Genomic DNA, 21,874 nt, shown 5'->3' with positions numbered 1-21,874 from the left:
GTACTTAGTACAACATCTTTTGCAACAATAACATCCTTTACACGTGAAGCATAGCTTGTCACAAGTTTCTTGCAGTCATCCAAACATATGTACCTGTCAAACTTACAAATAGTGACGTATGCCCTTACAAATTGGTAACTAATCTTACAACGTTTTATATAGCGTGCAATATGAAACAAAAATAAAACTCAATTTTTTAATATAATATGAATTTATTGGTAAAATTGTCAAAGATAACCTGGTGCAATCAAAGAACAATCAATATATTCAGCTATATCATGATTACTAAAATTTAACTGTGACTTTTATTATAATCAGGGGTGCACATAATTTTTTTGCCCAGGTTCTCAGAGGAGGACCTGGAGATGTGACTTGGTCCTCATTGAGCTTGAGAGCCGACCCACCTAGGGATGCGATAAATTTATGACAAGCTTTACTTAGAGCCAATTAACTTTAATTAATTATATTAACAATTAATGCCTGATTAACATCAACTGGCAGAACAATAGTGCCATTACTTTGAAGTGAAATGTAAAGAAATAAACATAAACGCACCAATTCAAAATAAAGGGCATTATGCGGCTCCCACATTAACTCCAAGCCTTTTTAAAAGTGGGATGTCCTCCTCATAAGACCTCATTGAACGTGCATGTTTAGCTTTGTAAAATGCGAGCAAAAACACGTTTGTCAGTGCATGGCGCTGTTTTCATTACCTTTATTCCGCCACTTGTCCATAGGGCGAGTACGGTGCTGTCTGACATTGATAGTTTGCTTAATTGCCACATGCTCTCTGTTTTTTCGTGCTTTTCAAAGTTTGGATGGCTGAAATTCTTTGACCCTACATAAAATGCGCTGCTCTTATCGGCGACATTGGGATTCTCACGGCACATTTTGTACCGCATTTCCGTGCGAGCATCATTTACTTCTAGCCACGGTACCTCCTGCAGCCACTTTTCAGCAAAAGTCCTTCTTTCAGTAGCTCCGGTGACGTCTCTGTCGTCTGTCTGTCTTTTGACGGGGGTGGGGGAACACGGAAGTAATTACTCAGTGTGGCCTGCCTCTTCGACATTTTGAGAAGTTATTTTCTCGTGTCCGCCGCAAATACAGTGGTCAGCCATCGCTACGCAAAAGCGTATGGAACCCGTTGAGGGCCAGCGCGTTTGTCTACGTCCAGTACGCATGCGCGCATGCGGACCACTTATGTGCACCCCTGGTTATAATTGTATGTAGCACTTTTGGCAATTTCTATCATGTCTTTTGATGGCTACATTTCATGGCACTTCAGCTCGCAATTCAGTTTGACTTGAAGGTAGTTCGTTAGTGTGTCCAATTATAAATCAAAAAGGTCATTTGATAAAACTAACTTACCGATGCAATCTTTGAGCCAGGGAACATTTCTTTCGCTAATTCTGAGAAGTGATCAGCAATAGTTGCAGGCAAATTGTGTTCGGCAACAACTTGGCGGAATAAAATCTCCGCTTTGGTCACTTTTCATTCTGCAGACTTCATCTTCATGACCAGTGTTGTTAACCTTACTTTAAAAAGTAAATAATTACAGTTACAAATTACTTCTCCCCAACAGTAATTGAGTTAGTAAATCAGTTACCTGAATATAAGAGTAATTAGTTATTTGGCAAGGTAACTGTTGTTACCTTTCATGTTTTTTTTTTTGTTTTTTTCATTTAAAAAAAAAAAACATATGGTAAATGGTGTTATACTTGTATAGCGCTTTTCTACCTCTCAGGGTACTCAAAGTGCTTTACACTATATTGCCATCTACCTACTGGTGACACAGCACCAGGAGCAATGTGGGGTTCAGTATCTTGCTCAAGGATACTTAGGCGAGTTCATCAGGGTGGAGACACAGCACCAGGAGCAATGTGGGGTTCAGTATCTTGCTCAAGGATACTTAGGCGAGTTCATCAGGGTGGAGACACAGCACCAGGAACAATGTGGGGTTCAGTATCTTGCTCAAGGATACTTAGGCGAGTTCATCAGGGTGGAGACACAGCACCAGGAGCAATGTGGGGTTCAGTATTTTGCTCAAGGATACTTAGGCGAGTTCATCAGGGTGGAGAATCGAACCCACAGCCTGTGGGTTGAGGGACAACTACTCCACCACTGAGCCACACCATCCCCTCTTTGTCTACATGGTATTTGGCATACTTCTTGTGCTTTGAAGTTAGCCATCATTTCACAGTGTGTGTCTTATTTTCTTGGATAAAACCTAAATACCTCCCTATTACATGTCCTGTCATAGTTCCTCAGCTGTCACCCTGGGTTTTACAGTGGGACAAATAAGTATTTAGTCAACCACCAATTGTGCAAGTTCTCCAACTTGAAAAGATTAGAGAGGCCTGTAATTGTCAACATGGGTAAACCTCAACCATGAGAGACAGAATGTGGAAAAAAAGAGAAAATCACATTGTTTGATTTTTAAAGAATTATTTTCCAAATTAGAGTGGATAATAAGTGTTTCGTCACCTACAAACAAGCAAGATTTCTGGCTGTCAAAGAGGTCTAACTTCTTCTAAAAAGGTCTAACGAGACTCCACTCGTTATCTGTATTAATAGCACCTGTTTTAACTCATTATCGGTATAAAATACACCTGTCCACAAACTCAGTCAGCCACACTCTAAACTCCACTATGGCCAAGACCAAAGAGCTGTCGAAGGACACCAGAGACAAAATTGTAGACCTGCACTAGGCTGGGAAGACTGAATCTGCAATAGGTAAAACGCTTGGTGTAAAGAAATCAACTGTGGGAGCAATTAGAAAATGGAAGACATACTAGACCACTGATAATCTCCCTCGATCTGGGGCTCCATGCAAGATCTAACTCCGTGGCATCAAAATGATAACAAGAACGGGGAGCAAAAATCCCAGAACCACACGGGGGGACCTAGAGAATGACCTAGAGAGAGCTGGGACCACCGTAACAAAGGCTACTATCAGTAACACAATGTGCCGCCAGGGACTCAAATCCTGCGCTGCCAGATGTTTCCCCTTGCTAAAGCCAGTACACGTCCAGGCCCGTCTGCGGTTTGCTAGAGAGCATTTAGATGATCCAGAAGAGGACTGGGAGAATGTGTTATGGTCAGATGAAACTAAAATAGAACTTTTTGGTAGAGACACAGGTTCTCATGTTTGGAGGAGAAAGAATACTGAACTGCATCCGAACAAAAACATACCCACTGTGAAGCATGGGGGTGGAAACATCATGCTTTGGGGCTGTTTTTCTGCAAAGGGACCAGGACAACTGATCTGTGTAAAGGTAAGAATGAATGGGGCCATGTATCGAGAGATTTTGAGTGAAAATCTCCTTCCATCAGAAAGGGCATTGAAGATGAGACGTGGCTGGGTCTTTTAGCATGACAGTGATCCCAAACACACCGCCAGGGCAACAAAGGAGTGGCTTCGTATGAAGCATTTCAAGGTCCTGGAGTGGCCTAGCCAGTCTCCAGATCTCAACCCCATAGAAAATCTGTGGAGGGATTTGAAATCCATGTTGCCCAACGACAGCCCCAAAACATCACTGCTCTAGAGGAGATCAGCATGGAGGAATGGGCCAAAATACCAGCAACAGTGTGTGAAAATCTTGTGAAGAGTTACAGAAAACGTTTGGCATTGACCAAATACTTTATTTTCCACCATGATTTGCAAATAAATTCTTTAAAAATCAAACAATGTGATTTTCTGTTTTGACGAAATACTTATTTGCCCCACTGTATTCCCACCTTTCATTTCAGGTATCGCACAGCACTTGCAGACATCAACCTCTTTCAGATAGCGTTTCCACTGTGCCTTTAGCGTTAAACTTGCGGACTATTCTCCCAATTGTTTCTCTTGAAATTTTTAGTCCTTTTGCTATCTTTTTATGTCCGTATCATTGCTCATGAAGTGAAATGACCTCCTGTCTGAATTTTTTTCACCATTCCTTGGACTTCACCATGTTGTAAATATGTCAGTAACTGTCAAGGAGAGCCATGTGTCACAGTCCTTCTAAATCTGCTTAATTGCTGCTCATTAGGGTTCCGTTCACATCTACAGATGTTTTCATCAGCTATTTTGACAACACCTGATGGAAACCTTTGTTCTTAAGAGTGGTGGACTTGGAGGGTTGAATAATTTTGTTAATGAGGTAATCACAGAAAGGCCATTAATTGGAATATTCCCAAAAATATTTTTGTTATTTTAGTTGTATTTGTCTATTTGATATGTCATTATATGGTGTGATTATAAACAATCCACTGTGCGGATTGACTAATTCTGAAACACAACTGTACTTATGTTTTTTTTTTTTTTTTTTGTTGGCAACACAATGTTTGGACGAGCCATGTACTTCCCAGTCGTGATGGAAATAGAAAAAATAGCCACTTAGGAGGCCACCTGAAGCTGCCAAAAAGTAGGACTACACTCTGAACTGGTCAACAATCAGTCACAGGGTACATAGAGTTACAGACTCACATTCACACTGTCAATGAATGGGAACCGAAAACATGATGAGATGCAAGAGCCATTGTTTGTTCTTGCATTATTTAAATTCTGTGCAATATTTAATTCTTTTTACTGCTTGGTCCCAGAGTTTCTCTCGATTTTGCACTCCAGTTTGCAAATTTAATATTTTCATATATTTTTAATATTCTCATTTGCATTTGGCACTGGTTGCTGAGAATACATATTTTATATTACATATTAGTCACAGTCCATTTTTGGTGACATGACAGGTGCTTTGCACTTTATGCAGGGCGTACGTTTTTCAACCACGATTGCCGATTTTCCTCCAATCAGAAATCTTCCATTTGAGATGGGCAAAATTGTATAGTGTAGCACATACTTTGAAATAACCTTGGACCGTCTTGACCGCAGACTGCTTGGCATTATGAAGAAAAAAAAGCCTCTCACCAGAGAAACACCTACTCGAGTTGTCTGTTGTATTGGAACACAAACCACAACATTTCTGGTTTGTATGCACTATACCCACTTGACTGCAGTTCAAATTAACATTGCTTTTGCATTGTTCAAGAGTTCCCTTTAAGTAGAACCTCCATCCAGCCATTCATCCTTTCTCTAGTATAGCAACAGCAGGGTTTCATCTAGAATTTTTTGCAGCTGTGGTGGTGGTGGGCTGCATCGGAGACCAACAGCCCCACCATGTTGAGCTGCGGCGAAATTGTTCAATATTATGATATTAAGAATTTTTTCAAACAAAATTTATATTTTTCCAGGAGCCATAACAAAGATCTATTTGCGAAGTTTGGATCCTACCTAGGAATACCTGATTTTCCTGGATTTAAAAAAACAAGACAAAAAAACAATTATATAGTCAATGTGAGGCAGATACTGCCTCTGCAGTCGGTTACTCAGGTCTGTCTTCACCTACAGAAGAATAAAAAAAATTAGATCTAGTAAAAAAAGAAAACATAAGAATCTCTAATTTACATTAATCCTCAAATTTACAGTATGTTGTTCAGTTGACCAGATGTCGTACGCCGTTCATTGCAGAGAAATCTCTCTTCCAGTTCACTGTTGAGATGGGCACTGTCAATGCAAGGCTGGCAGCTGGTTCAAGCAAGGGCACAGCATTCCCCCATTCATCAGTCTGTGAGGTCATATTTAACATCATGCAGACCTGGTCCATATTCTGAAACATGTTAAATGGATTAAAAATTACGAGTACACTGTTTCAATCCCATGTTTTCACAGATTACATTAGTCAATTCAATTTAAGTTAAAGTGGCTGTGATACGAAAAAGCATGTTTATTTCATAATACACGCGGTATTTTATGCTCCTGAATGAAATGGACCACTTGGATGTGTGAGGAAGCGATCGCAATATTCATTTAGTTTTTTGAATGCCGTGCCATGAAAATGATTGACTTCTGGCAACAGTCTCGAGTTAGAAAGAGGGCGCTGTGACGTGTACGGAGGAAGGAGTCATCTTCACTATATATCCGTACTGTTGCATAAGAAGGACTGATTCAGTTGATTTTGCGGATTAATACGTTTATTTTTCGCATCACGCCAGCCAAACGGCAGCAGAAAAATCTTGCTCTGCGAGGGAGAGGCGTGTGCGCCTTTTTGGGGTTTCAAAAGGTTCCCATTCACCGGTGGATATTGGCCAAAACAAGCCTTACTACTGTGGGACCATGGAACTTACGAGGAAGTGAGTAAACATGGTGTTTTGTATTATGTCAAATACTGGGATCATTTTAATATGTAGGTGGCTTGCATTTTGTGGCTGACATGCATGCGGGGCGGCTATTTTTCGGCACAACACCGGCGGCTTGTCACACTTCCACCCGCCGGGAGAGCAATATATTCAGCTAATTGTGCTCATGTGCCCGGTGTTCTGTCAAATTTTCGGACCGATCAGAAATTGCAACTTTGAGTTAAAAATAGCTGCGAATACAGCAATTACAAAGTAAACACTACAAACTTTCTTTAGATAAAGGACTACTTACGTTTGATCATGGATTGACATGTAAATGTTCAGCGGTCATTGTACAGCTGCTTCCTCGGCGAGCTCTCCTGTCCGTATTAGCAGGGGAACGAGCTGTAAATTTCTCTCCACTGGGCGGTTTGCCGATCGGCGAAGACAATCGACAAACTAGTCGTGATGTGAAAGAATCTGGGCTAGTTATGTGTGATTTTCCGCTTCGAAGACTTTGAAACATCACTCGGTTCGGGTTAGCGTGTCGGCTAGCTGTCACGCCTCTTGGTTTGTTTACGTTCTCCGAAGCCGGGGAACGGAAATGACATAAACCCGATTTAAGTGGCATAAAATATCATTCGGGAGGTGCGACAGTAAAGGTGAAGTCGAGTTTTGACCATTATGGAGTAATTTTGCCATGTCGTCTTGAATAAAAGCATTTTTATTATTTCATATTCCATTTAGCACAAGACTGTTATTTGTCATGACCATGCCATTTATTTAGCTATTGGGGAAAAATACTTGGATAAAAAAAGAATATCCTGTAAAAATATTGGAGTAGAGAGACTGAAACAATGACATTTTGCGGCTCTCTTCGTCACGTTTTCCTTGTTCTGAATAATTCCCCCTCAATGGGCTGACTGGTCCTTCTCAAGCTATTTTTTAGCTACTGGGGAAAAATGCTTGGATAAAAAGAATATCCTGTAAAAATATTGGAGTAGAGAGTTTGAAACAATGACAATTTGCGGCTCTCTACGTCGTGTTTTCGTCATTGTGAATAATTCCCACTCAATGGGCTGCATACTAAATCAGATGAAATCGTGACTCCACTGACGTCATCCACCTGTTGGGGACGCTAGAGCCCTATAATGGTAGGCGTGGCTAACCGGCAGATTAAAAGACTAATTTCACGTCATCTGCGCTTTGCTAAATTGTTGTATATAGTCGAATTGTCTCAAAATATGATTCTAATTCACATAATAATCCTATTTAAGACTTTTTTTCTCGCGTCGTACGCACTTGAAAACAAGTGTCTTCATATGAGTTACTTTTCTGATTGTTTTAAAGTTAGTACCTAGTGTAAACTGATATCAAAATAATAACAATGATTTGTTTCAATGAGATGAAAAATACGTATTTCAATGCAAATTTCCTATTAATAATACAATAATTGCACAATTCTTAATACTCACCTTGATTTGTGTGGTACAGCAAGGGCTTGAACTTTGACATTTCTATCCATGTTGGGTCCCAGGCAGATTCCCCATGTTTGCTTTTTTTTCTTAGTTGAGACTTCTCCTTTACAGGACTGTGTGCCTTCCTGATAGTCGTCTCCAGCTGCTTTCTTGCCCTTATTCAGTTTTTGAAAATGTTATCTCAACATTAAAATAAAAAGCATGCGATAACCGTTTGGTTATTTCTACTCCTTGGAATGTAAGGGCTAAATACCCTCGGAACTGAAGGGCACCTCGGAATGTAAGGCACACATTCCGAAATATTTAATTAGCCTTAGAGGCAAATTAAATATTTTGGAATGTGACAGTCTAACATTAAACATTATGTAATTTTAAGGTCGTTTTCACATGCTTGAACCAGAATTTCAACAACTTCAAAGCCCTTTCTGTGGATCCTTCTTCCGATTTCTAACTCCGCTCCGACCACGTCAGGCGCAAGCTTGCAACAGGAGATCCGTTGTGTGATTTTCAAAATAAATGGTGTAAAGGACCAATTTGTATTTGACGTGCGATTTCAGACGGCTTATATAGTGCATAAATTTTGAACTATATATATTCATTTATACATCATGTCAAATTATACAAATTACACTGCTGGCCAAAAGTATTGGCACCCCTGCCAGACACATAAAAAAGCCAGGCTGGAGTTTGCCAAAACTTCATCCAAAAACGTTTTGGAAGAATGTTCTCTGATCAGATGAGACAAAAGTAAAGCTTTTTGGGAGAAGGCATCAATATAGAGTTTACAGGAAAAAACACGAGGCGTTCAAAGAAAAGAACACGGTCCCCAAAGTCAAACATGGCGGAGGTTCCCTGATGTTTTGGGGTTGCTTTGCTTCATCTGGCACTGGACTGCTTGACCGTGTGCATTGCATTATGAAGTCTGAAGACTACCAACAAATTTTGCAGGGTAATGTAGGGCCAGTTTGAGAAAGCTGGGTCTCCCTAAGAGGTCATGGGTCTTCCAGCGGGACAATTACCCAAAACACAATTGTAACAATGACTAGAAAATGGTGTGAGAAAAAGCACTGGAGACTTCTCAAGTGGCCAGCAAATAGTCCAGACCTGAATCCCATAGAACACCTGTGGAGATATCTGAAAATGGCAGTTTAGAGAAGGCACCCTTCAAATCTGAGACCTGGAGCAGTTGGCCATAGAAGAATGCTTTAAAATTCCAGCAGAACATTGTAAGAAACTCATTGATGGATACTGGAAGCGGTTGTTTGCAGTTATTTTGTGTAAAGGTTGTGCTACCAAGTATTTGGCTGAGGGTGCCAATACTTTTATCCGGCCCATTTTTGGAGTTTTGTGTAAAATGATAATGACTTAATTTTCTTTTTTCCATTCTCTTTTGTGTTTTTTCATTGCAAGCAAAATACATGAATGGTAAATGGTAAATGGTGGATATTACTACCAAAGCATTTGTAATTGCAATTATTTTCTGGGAGAAATTGAGCATTATCTGAGAGAATTGCAGGGGTGCCAATACTTTTGGCTAGCAGTGTATATTTGAATAATTATAACTATAGCAATAGCGTATTTTTCGGACTACAAGCCGCTCCTGATTATAAGTCGCACCAGCCATAAAATGCCCAACGAAGAGAAAAAAAACATATATAAGTCACACCGGACTATAAATCGCAATTTTGGGGGAAATTTACTTGATAAAATTCAACACATAGAATAGACATGTCATCTTGAAAGGACATTTAATATAAAAATACAATAGAGAACAACATGCTGAATAAGTGTACAGTGTACAGTGCATCAACAACAAAATGCGAATATACTGTCCTCACCAGGACGCTACGGCTCGGTCCTGGCTATTCAGCGGGCTAAACTCCCAAATGACGATGATGGACGTCCGTATAATTTGCTGAATCAATTTCGTCCTCCATACCAGACAGGTTCGCATCAACATAAATAAATGATAATTAGATGCTTTTACAACAATGACACAAACAGTTAGCATGAGTTCGCTAGCATTAGCACATTGTTCAAACAACCACACAACTGGCTCTAAGTGTCCGATCGCGGGTGGAAAACACACAACAACAACAGAAAAGATGATACACACAGGCGCTGCCTCTGTAGAGATATTTTACAAGCATAAACAATGAACGTAGGTTCGCAGCCGTGTTTCTCTCTCGCTAACTCGCCCACTCACTCAGAGCGAGTGTGAGCGCTCTTCTTCACGTAAACAAGTGCGAGTGCGCCCCCATGTGGGCGTGAAAGCGCCACAAACTAAAAGCATGCATTTCAATATTCATTCATTCATTTTCCATGCCGCTTTTCCTCACGAGGGTCGCGGAGGTGCTGGAGCATATCCCAGCTAACTCGGGGCAGTAGGCAGGGGACACCCTGAACTGGTTGCCAGCCAATTGCAAGGCACAAGGAGACATACAACCATTCACGCACACACTCATACCTACGGACAATTTAGAGTGGTCAATCAGCCTACCATGCATGTTTTTGGGATGTGGGAGGAAACCGGAGTTCCCGGAGGAAACCCACGCAGGCACGGGGAGAACATGCAAACTCCACACAGGAAGGCCGAAGCCCGGGATTGAACCCTTGATCTTAGAACTGTGAGGCAGACGTGCTAACCACTCAGCCACCGTGCCGCCGCATTTCAAAATAAAAAAAAAATCAATAATACAACTGAACACACATTGCCGAAGGCAGAACGCGAACGTGGCCATAGCTATTAAGTGTTATTCAGATAACTATAGCATAAAGAACATGCTAACAAGTTTACCAAACCATCAGTGTCACTCAAAAACACCAAAATAACATGTGAAATGATGTCATAATGTGTTAATAATTTCACACATAAGTTGCTCCTGAGTGTCGCACCCCCAGCCAAACTGTGAAAAAAACTGTGACTTATAGTCCGAAAAGTACGGTAATAAAGTTATATCTGGTCTTGAGTTCAACACTAGTTAATGCTATTAGCCAAGAATTTCAAAAGCTTTACACATACCCTGGAACACAGTGAATATTGTAAATGGCCTAATGAAGAAAATGACATTGACTTATAAACATTTGGCTATTTCTGCTCCTCGGAATGTGAGGGCTGAATACATTCAGAACTGAAGGGGTCCTTCAACTGGAATATTAAATGAATGGCAGGAATTTCAGTATTATTTAATTTTTAAAAAAAAATCTTACATGTTACAGTAATTATTGCCCTCCAAAAAGATAATCTAAGCTAAGATACATGTTTTTCGGTCTGACAGAACCAAGGGTGAACATTTTCGCACAAAACATCATCAAAAGAATACCATTCCTACAATAAAGCATTGTGGTTGTTGCAATTACATTTTTTAGATTGTTTTTCCACCCTGAGCCAGAATCTTTATTAAGGTGGAGAGAACTCTCACCACTTACAAATATGAGTGATTTGGGGAAAAAAAACTTCAGTCATGCAAAAGAAAGCAAAAGACGGAATTGGAATTTAACCTTTGAGCATGACAATGACCCAAAGCACAAATCCAATTCAAGCAAAAGAAAAGCTTCACCAGCAGAAAATTAAAGGGAAACTGAAGACCTTTCCGGATTTTGGTGTAATTTTACGAATATAAACTTTGGACGAGTTCGTCAAAACAACCATGACATTATCAACACGTAATTGCAAGGATAATTTGCGTTTTTTTAGTTTTTTTGCACTCCGTTAATGGTCCCTTCGCAAACCCGGAAGTGTGACGTAGGCAACAGAAGACTACCCACAGCGAGCATAGCAGCAACAACGATGTCAGTGATATTTCCACCAAAAGTAACCATTCAGGATCGCTCTTTCGTGACGCTACTGATGGCAAAGGCTCCCAGGAAAGATGAACTACAATGAATCCCTACATGTTTGAACCTGAGGCGTCAGATGACGGCGATTTACTTGACACAGCAGATGGCGTCATGACGCCAATTGACAGCTCGACACTTCACGAGCAGGATAGTGAGTGGTAAGCCTAAATCCAGCATCGTGTTTTGTTTTGTTTTTTTTATTAAGGAGAATGCGATTACATGGTAGTATATTTTTCCACGCTCTCCACATAGCTAAAACTGGATATTGGGTAATGGGACAGCTCCTACTGATCTAAATATGGTAAAGCTAGCCCAAATGTGGCTAAATGAATGATATGTTATTGATTTTTCAAAATAAATGACAAAACGATTTTATTTTCCAGGTGTTGCTGTAATTACCCTTCCAAGAGTATACCTGTGTCATCAGGAGATCCCAGACGTGAGAGCCAAACTTGAGGAGGCTGAAGCACTGACAGGGGCATGAATTACATTTAAAAAATAAAACCATAAATTGTAAACAACATTGACACATTTTGTTGACTGTTTAATGTATTCTATTGGTATATATTTTAATTATATTACATTCTGAAAAAAATTCAATAGGCCACAATAATAAATGATACCAGATTTATGTTGAATCAGCATCAGCTTTCGCTGTCAGATTGTGACAACATATAAACTAAGTTACACCAAACACACAATGGCACACATCAAAGAACATAAATTTAGTAAGCAACACAAAGTTAGGATAGCAACGGACTAGCGCCACATTGAAAAATGATCGTGGCAGTGGGAAATATGTATTTACTCTTTTCTGTAGCATTAAGTGTTCTCTATACAAAGATAATGCATTATCATTAAAATGTGAAGGTATTTTTTCTTTTAAAAATGTGTACTGTATATATGACTAGTTTATGATTTCATCTCATCAAAATTTGCTACATTTATTTCTCCTAAGTCATCATCATCTGATGTCGCAGACAGAAGAAATTCAGCATCTGGCAGGCCTCATAGGATCACTTCAGTCGTCATCGCTGGACACCGCATCACTTGGGTCATCATATGACTCGACCCACTCTCTCTTGATTTTGGGAAACTGGGTGGCGACTGACTTGCAACGCTTTTTTCATCGTGTTGAGGGTTTCCACCGCTTAATTTTTAATGTTTGGCTTCCTGGAGAAAACAAAAAAAAATCACAGCAGCATGAAAATATTGGATGAATCCTAATTTTAATTTAATAATAATTTCTTGGTGATCAAATCATAATGCCCCAGTCAAAGCAGCATCTATTTGATGCTATTGTTCCCTCTTCAAACAGGAAGACCTTGATGTTGAAGTATAATAGTTATTGTTTTATTGAGATGTATTTAATACATTGGGCCTGGCAGAAGATTGTTTAATATATAGGCTTTATATTTACCCTGTGACAGGCCAAAAAACAACGAGCCAAGGACCTATTTGGTGCTGGGAACATTTAAATTTACATAATACCTATTGATATAGTCATAAAATCACATGAGTAGACCTGTCAGCAAACCTATCTACTTATGGCAGGGCAACAGCAACAAAAAAAATGTCGCACTTCAACAAACGGGCAGTAGGAGTCCCCCTCGTTTATCAACAGAAATGCATTACATTTTAGAATCATAAAAGCCATTAAGGATCTCTACTTACGTATTTGTAAAACCAAGGTTGCCAAGGTTTTCAAAGCTGTTGTGGCTGAAATGATGAAAACAATGAGCCGATTGGGGACCTGTACGCATGCTCACAAAAACGGTCCAAACCTTTGCAGGACAAGTTTTTTTGGACCACTCCTAGAGTCTCGAGTCTTCCTGTGAGCAATTCATCGCTACTCATCGAGATGGCATGACGAATCCCGCGAGTAAAACCCAGAAAAGGTTTGCAATACATGGCAAGGATAGCGTGGTGCTATATTTCCGTGTTCAGAGTGGTGGCGACACTGACGAAGCTTCCTGGAAGTTACGTCATGAGGTAGCGGCCGGCAGGACGGCGCGTCCCTCGTTGCTATGGTGTTGCTATGGCCATAACTCAAAAACTACGCGGTCAATTATTATTTTTTCTTTTTAATGTGACTTTTTGAGACCTCGAATGATGCATTTAATACAATTCAACTGAGTAAAACACTTGAGAGCGAAATCCAAAAAGCTCTTCAGCTGCCCTTTAAAGGTCTTGGAATAGCTAAGGCAGTCAATGCAAATAACAAAAAAATTAAAGGTTGAGCATTTGTTCATCCAAATTCTTACAACACATACAAAGGGAAAGTAGACTTTCATTTATGGTCTATAATTTGTCAAACACTAAGTCTTTAGCGGTTAATGACAACAATATGTGTCCATGGTTTGAGCTTTATTGATTGTTAATTTTTAGACATTCAATCTGTTCCAATTTGGGGGAAAAAGACCTGTAATTAGACACTCTGGACGTGAATATATACTGTAGGGGGTGTTAATCCAGGAATCCCAAAAGTTACATATCGAACCAATAGGTTTTTTTTTTTTTTTTTTTTTACAGAGAATACAATTTCTTAGATGATTTAAGTTAAACACGAAGGCCAGTAGAATATGTCAGGACACAGCATGAGATGTTACACAGGCTACTTTCTCCCTCCGGTCGATGACTTGCGAAATGTTGAGTACAAATGAAATATAAGAGCTCCACTGGTGTGATTTAGAATACCTTCCTGGAGCGAGAGCTGTTCCTAACTGCGTTTGCGGCGGTCTCGGAGGAAATTACGACAAGCTTTTGTGAACGTTTGAGCGAAGGTGTGAATTGAATGATTGAGAGCAGTCCCACCTTAGTTCTAATGCTGCATTTCAGCTGTATGACTCTGTAAGCGCCTAGCTCAGGTTTCAGTACCTGTGTTTCTCGCTTGATTTTCCCTTGTACATAATACAGCATGACAGCAGTGACGTTGGGAGAAAAACACAAAGCATAGCGTTTGAAACTGAACAAAAAGGCACACCGCAGCACAGTAATCTGACCTACTCAGTACCGTGTTTGTCTCTTCTAACCTTGTATATTTCATTTGACCTCTAGACACTTCAGTTGTCACTTAAAATAAACAGCTCTATCTCTGGTGCTGTTCTCAACCCACTTAGACTGCCAGACAAGAGAGGAAGCTCATTCCCATTGTGATGTTTATCGGACATTTTCCACAGGCCTGCATGTGACTCACTGGGCTGCAATTGCTCACAGAGCATATCTGCTGACAGGGGGCTCTTCCACTGTCACCTCACTAGATGCTCTACAGGTTAGTGAGTTGCTCAGACAGTTTCACAATATTTGTTTCCTCCTTTAAAGGTCAGGGCTTGATAAGTAATAGTGCGCTGTCAATTATTTGCAAAAAAAAATAAAAAAAAATACAACAACCCTAAAATCAATGCCCTCATAAAACAGAACCAAAGAATATAAGACATGAATGTAATTACATACATATTGCAATACTTTGCAGTTTTTGAAGACCAACACCCACATTGAAGGGTTTTGTGCTCAGGACCGCACAATCCAAAAACCTGACTTGGTTGCGATCAGAACTCACAGAGAGAAAAGATCTAAGACAAGATCAAGTGTTTTGGAGTCAAGACTGACACATCTCCAGTCTTACTTCAATCTTACTTAAAAAAAAAACTTATTAATTACAGTTAAAAATTACTTCTCCTAAAAAGTAACTGCGTTAGTAACTCAGTTACCTGAATGTAAGAGTGATAATTGTCATGTTTTTTTTTTTTTCTCATATAAAAAAAAAACAAAAACAAAACAAAAAACAGGTCACACAATGTGAAGTTTAAAGGGTTTTTTGGGACAATTGGCCCTAGCCCAATTCTTTACCTTAAACTTAATTAGACACAGGGGTATCGCGGATTTTGCGATAACTAGATAGTTACCTTTGCTATGTGTGGAAGTCATTTAATGTTGTGAATCAACCGTAAAAGTTGTTAAAATTGCTCCCGTTATTGCATTAGTTCCCTTCTGCCTACTTTTGACATGTGTAAGTTTTAAAACTATTTCATCATTTAAGTCAAGATAAAAAGTTACTTAGGTTTGCTAGGAAGGTTCTCTACAACAGAGCCTTCCTGAGACGTCTACTGCTTTAAGATGGCAGCTGTTTACTAACGCATCTAGTTCTTTATTATACATGTTGCCAATGCAGCCGTGTCTGTCATTTGCATCTAGTTCTGTATATACTGTATGTGATATCTACTGAAGTATCATGTGGGCGTAGTTTGTAGGCTATAGGCATTGTTGTCACAGATTACTTAAAAAAGTAATTTAATTACTGATTATTGATTACACCTAAAAAAAGTAATCTAGTTACTTTACCGATTACTTTATTATCAAAGTAACTACCCTAATTTTCAGACTATAAGCCGCTACTTTTTTCCCTCATTTTGACTCCTGCGGCTTATTTGATGATTTATTTGGGTTAATAGGTAAAACATTTTTTGAGAGTGGGATCATAAGACTGTCATAAGAACGTCATAATTATGAGATGACACTATCATGGGCATTACTGAATGCTTATGACAGATGTCAATATGTGTCATGTGGCATAATATGTCACTAACTCCATTTATGTCTAGCTCAGATCTTTTACGTCCATTCAAAAGTGAGATAATTTGCTGGATGACACTAACCGACATCTGTTATAAGCATTCAATAATGCTTATGTCAGTGTCATGTAATAATTATAACAGTATTATGGCACCACTATCCCAAAAATGTTACCAAATACAAGAGTTAGCAATTAATGAAACAACTGGAACAGTAACTGAAGAAATAATTAGCACGGAACATGAATTTTGATTCTTATTTACATCTGTAGTGCCGTAATGCATGCTAGGAGGAATGTTGGATGACAACAGTGTTGACAGCAGGTGGCAGCAGAGGTTGACTGTCTCCCCCAAGGGAGCAGTGATGGCCAAATGAAGATTTTTGAAACAATAAGGCTTTGCAGCCAATTGGTTCAAAGCTTCATGGTGGTTCATTTGGTTTCATGACAGTCTTATGCAGTGTTGTTAATCTTACTGAAAAAAAAAGTAATTAATTATAGTTACAAATTACTTCTCCCAAAAAGTAATTGCGTTAGTAACTCAATTACCTGAATGTAAGAGTAATTAGTTACTTGGCAAAGTAATTGGTGATAATTACTTTTTTTTCCCCCTCAAAAAAAAAAAAAAAAAAAAACATTGGCCACACTATGTGAAGTTTTTTGTGAAGGTTTTTGGTACAATTGACCCGAGCCCAATTCTTTACCCTAATTTACCCTTTACCCTGAATCAGCTGTTAAAAGTTGTTAAAATTGCTCCCATTATTGCATTAGTTCCCTTCTCTCTGCTTTCGACATATGAAAGTTTTGAAACTGTTTTGTTAAAATCAGAGTCACCTGGCTTCCCAGACTTATGCCTTTTGTCTGGTTGCAGCAGAAGGTTGATTCAACACAATAGACAACTTTTCTCCTTTTAGCCAAGACCGGCGTTGTTTATTTGAACACGATGGCGAACGTGCTCTCCATGAGAGCTCAAGTGCAAAAAAGAAAGAGTACAGGCTGCTATTGCCTCTCTTAACTGTCTTCTTCACATAAGACATGAAAAATGTACGACAGCACACCCTGTGGTGAAATAACGCAGTACAGTTTCAAACAGTCATATACAGTATTAATACTCAACATGTTTCATCATTTGAAGATAGATTCAAGTCAAGATTTTGCCGATTTAGAAGAATTTTAGATAAAAAGTTACTAAGGTTTGCTAGGAAGGTTCTCTACAACAGAGCCGTCCTAAAAAGTCTACTGCTTCAAGATGGCGGCTGTCTACTAACTCATTTAGTGCTATGTCTGTCATTTTGCATCTAGTTATATCTATGTACAGTACATGTGGTATCTACCATGTCTACCATATCTACCATAACATGCGGGCGTAGTTTGTAGGCTATGGGCTACAACATGTATTACTGGAGCTACCTAGCATCGCGTTTGCTCGGCGTCACAACTTTCTTGCCTCCTCCCTACTCCTGCTCTGCTCTGTCGTCTCGGTGAGTCCGTCTCCCTCAGACTTTTCGACCAATATAGTAACGCATAGTAACGCATGCCTTTCCGTCCTCAGTAACGGTAACGGCGTTGCCAAGATGAGAAAAGTAATTAATTAGATTACCCACTACTGAGAAAAATAACGCCGTTAGTAACGCCGTTATATTGTAACGCTGTTATTAACAACACTTGTCTTATAATGCCTTTGTCAAATGAAGTGTTACCAGTTAATATCTTTTGGTGTAAATATCCCATAATAAAATGAGGACAGCTGCGGCTTATAGTCCAGTGCGGCTTATCTATGAACAAATGCCGTTTTCATGTCAAATTTGGTGGCTGGCAGCTTATAGTCAGGTGCGCCTTATAGTCCAGAAATTACGGTAAGTTACTTTAAAAGTAACTTATCAGTTACTTTTTACCAATTTTTCTCCTTTTGCTGCATCAACATAAAAATGACAACAAAAAAATGTCATCACATGTAATTGAATTTTTCACATAAGGCTTAATCTTTGAGTTAGCGGGGGTTTAATTAGTCAATGGAGTTGATTTCAACCACCATTGACTCGCGCTAGCTTAGCCACCCGGCAGCCCTGAAACTAACAAATAACTGACAAACTGCACGGAATTTGTTCAAATCAACTCCAACGACTAAATAAACCCCCACTAACTCCAAGATAAAGCCTAATGTCAAAAATTCTGAACTTCCCCTTTAAAACAAAAAGACCTAGCTGTTAAAATATTGTCTATAAAAGTTGTAAAGCAATAAAACAAACAACAAAAATTAATGAAATGAACAAGAATCCGACAACGTATTTCATAATGGGTCAAAATCATTTTTCGAGCAGATCATTTGACTAGCACCTAAGACACTAGCTTTTGCTTTGCTAAGCCAAAACTACACCTGTGGAGGCAAGATGGATATTTAGAATTTCTGTAAACCTAAGCTTTCAAACGCAACCAACAACAACTGAGCTTGAACAGTTTTATAGCCTATACATGTATATATACAGTATTGGCCAAAAGTTTGGCGACACCTCAAAGGTTTTTGAAGAATGTAGAATATAAAACCTGTTTTCAGTTATTTCACTTTTATTGGCCATTCCACATGTTCGTTCATAGTTTTGATGTATTCAGAGAGGATTTACAATAGTAGTGAAAATATATAAAACGTAAAAATGTTTAGGTGTGTCCATTGACTTTTGTTTGTCATCAACATGCTTTACCCCCAGCCCCACAAAATTAAAACTCCGCTTATGGTTACAAACACTGACAATAAAATGTGCATAAAGGCTGGTTACAAACTGTAGAAGTGCTGGCTGTCTTGTTATCTGTAGGCTGTTTCGAGTTTTGTCGCATTGTACTGTAATTCCAAGTGCTTCTTTGTTGATTTAGCGACCGACAGTCATTTTCAGCTAGCGTAAAGTTTGCAATACACGGAGATATTTTTGGCATCTTTACTGGACAGAAATGTGAGATAATGGCTGTATTTCCAGTGAGCAAAGACATCCATTTGCAGTATATATCCTGCCTTTCACTGTTAGCCTCGCTGCCTCGTCAGAATGCTATGTTGTTGACCGCCGTAGCAGACAGCGCTCAGCCTCAGACAGCACCGTAATACACGTGACCCGTTTTTTTTTTCCCCCCGATGAGAAATGCTCTTCGTACATGACTACAGTATTCTTCATTCTACATACATTAAGAGGCAAAAACAAAATAATAACGCACAGGCACTAGGGAAACTAACTTTAATCGGATTATTGGCTTGGAAAAATGAACGAGTTAGATTACTCGTTACTGAAGAAAGTAATCAGATTACACTGGCTATCGGCTACAGTCAGGTATTATTGGAGCCACCTAGCATAGTAGCATCGCGTTTGCAACGGCGTCACCTTCCCTTACCTCTTCCCCACTCCTACTCTGCTCTCGTCTACATGAGTCCGTCTTTCTCACCTCAGTCAACCAACATAGTAACGCACGCAATTCCCGCCTCAGTAACGGTAACGGCGTTGCCAAGATGAGAAAAGTAATGAATTAGATTACTCACTACAGAAGAAAATAACGCCGTTAGCAGGGGTCCCCAAACTTTTTTCCTGTGAGGGCCACATAACTTTTCCCTTCTCTGATGAGGGCCTGGGGTCAGTTTGTAACAGTAAAAGTGTGACGACTGCAGGAGTGCCTAAATGTAAAAATTTATTGTTTTTCAGAAAGCCACAATCAAATAACCCTTTCTGGATTCTTCGCGGAAGAAAAGTAAATAAAATAATAATATAATATAATATAATATAATATAATATAATATAATATAATATAATATAATATAATTAGGCCTGTCAAACGATTAAAAATTTTAATCGAGTTAATTACAGCTTAAAAATTAATTAATCGTAATTAATCGCAATTAATCGCAATTCAAACCATCTCTAAAATATGCCATATTTTTCTGTAAATTATTGTTGGAATGGAAAGATAAGACACACGACGGATATATACATACAACATACTGTACATAAGTACTGTATTTGTTTGTTGTAACAATAAATCCACAAATGGCATTAACATTCTTTCTGTTAAAGTGATCCAAGGATAGAAAGACTTGTAGTTCTTAAACGATAAATGTTATAGTTACAAGTTATAGTAAAACCCCTCTTCATGTTTTCGTTTTAATAAAATTTGTAAAATGTTCAATCAAAAGTAGAGTTAATATAATAATAAGAGGAATAAAAATAACAATAATAAAAATAGAGTGACCAAAGTCTTAAGTTTTACATGTATTTTGCATAGCCATTTTGATATGGAATTCCAGTTCATTTTTCATTGTTGTTTAACTGTGTGTCAGAATAGGGCCTCATTACTATAGACTGAAGTGCTTTTCTTTTTGTGAACATTATTTTTTGGGGGAGAGATAGGAATATTATTTTTGTTGTGCTTTCACTAAACAATACTCACAGTGGGGAGAACAAGTATTTGATACACTGCCAGTGGGTTTTCCCATTGGCAGTGTATCAAATACTTGTTCTCCCCACTGTATGTTTGTTGTGAAGGAGTTGCCAATAAACGGTGCGGTCCAAAGAATGCCTGTGTCCACTCACCTCTACTGTATAACATATATTTGTACATAGCTTACCCAAAATACAACAAGAGACACATAATTGCCACTAAAAGAAAGAAAACTTACCGAAATATGTGTGGAGTACAAATAGCAATTTGCATTGCATTGTGAATACAGCATAAACGTCTCACAATTACTAATTCTCCCACGTTTAGAACAAATAACATGAGTATGGAACGGCGCTGCCCCCAAGCGGCCGGTGGCATTCTCTTCACTCTTAATGTCCATAAACGGCCTCATATGATGTAATCTGTTTGAGGCAATCTGCGAGATGGTCATTCACCCAAGCGCCAGCAGAGGGCGGCAAAACTCCATAACAACAAGTGAGCGTTTCCGTGTACTGTCATTTAAATCTGTCTGAGCGGGACATCTGCGTTAATTGCGTCAAATATTTTAACGTGATTAATTTAAAAAATTAATTAACGATAATTAATTTTGACAGCCCTAAATATAATATAATATAATTAGGGCTGTCAAACGATTAAAATTTTTAATCGAGTTAATTATAGCTTAAAAATTAATTAATCATAATTAATCGCAATTCAAACCATCTATAAAATATGCCATATTTTTCTGTAAATTATTGTTGGAATGGAAAGATAAGACACAAGATGGATATATACATTCAACATTCGGTAGATAAAGACTATTTGTTTATTATAACAATAAATCAACAAGATGGCATTAACATTATTAACATTCTGTTAAAGCGATCCATGGATAGAAAGACTTGTAGTTCTTAAAAGAAAAATGTTAGTACAAGTTATAGAAATTTTATATTAAAACCCCTCTTAATGTTTTCATTTCAATAACGTTTGTAAAATTTTCAATCAAAAAATAAACTAGTAGCCTGCCATTGTTGATGTCAATAATTACTTACACAATGCTCATGGGTGCTGAAGCCTATAAAATCAGTCGCACCCAAGCGCCAGCAGAGGGCGGCAAAACTCCATAAAACACAATTAACAAGTGAGCGTTTCACTGTACTTTCATTTAAATCTGTCTGAGCGGGGCTTCTGCGTTAATTGCGTCAAATATTTTAACGTGATTAATAAAAAAAAAATTAACGCCCGTTAACGCAATAATTTTGAAAGCCCTAAATATAATATAATATAATATAATATAATATAATATAATATAATATAATATAAATAGATAATAACCAAAAAACCCTCTCTGGGTTCTTCACAGAAAAAGCCAGGAAATAAATAACACAAGTAAAAAAATAAAAATTGTTCAGGGGGCCGA

This window comes from Corythoichthys intestinalis, chromosome 14 (genome assembly GCF_030265065.1).
Source record: "Corythoichthys intestinalis isolate RoL2023-P3 chromosome 14, ASM3026506v1, whole genome shotgun sequence".
Classification (NCBI taxonomy): domain Eukaryota; kingdom Metazoa; phylum Chordata; class Actinopteri; order Syngnathiformes; family Syngnathidae; genus Corythoichthys; species Corythoichthys intestinalis.
The sequence above is the reverse complement of the archived record's forward strand: the minus strand, read 5'-3'. Positions refer to the sequence as shown.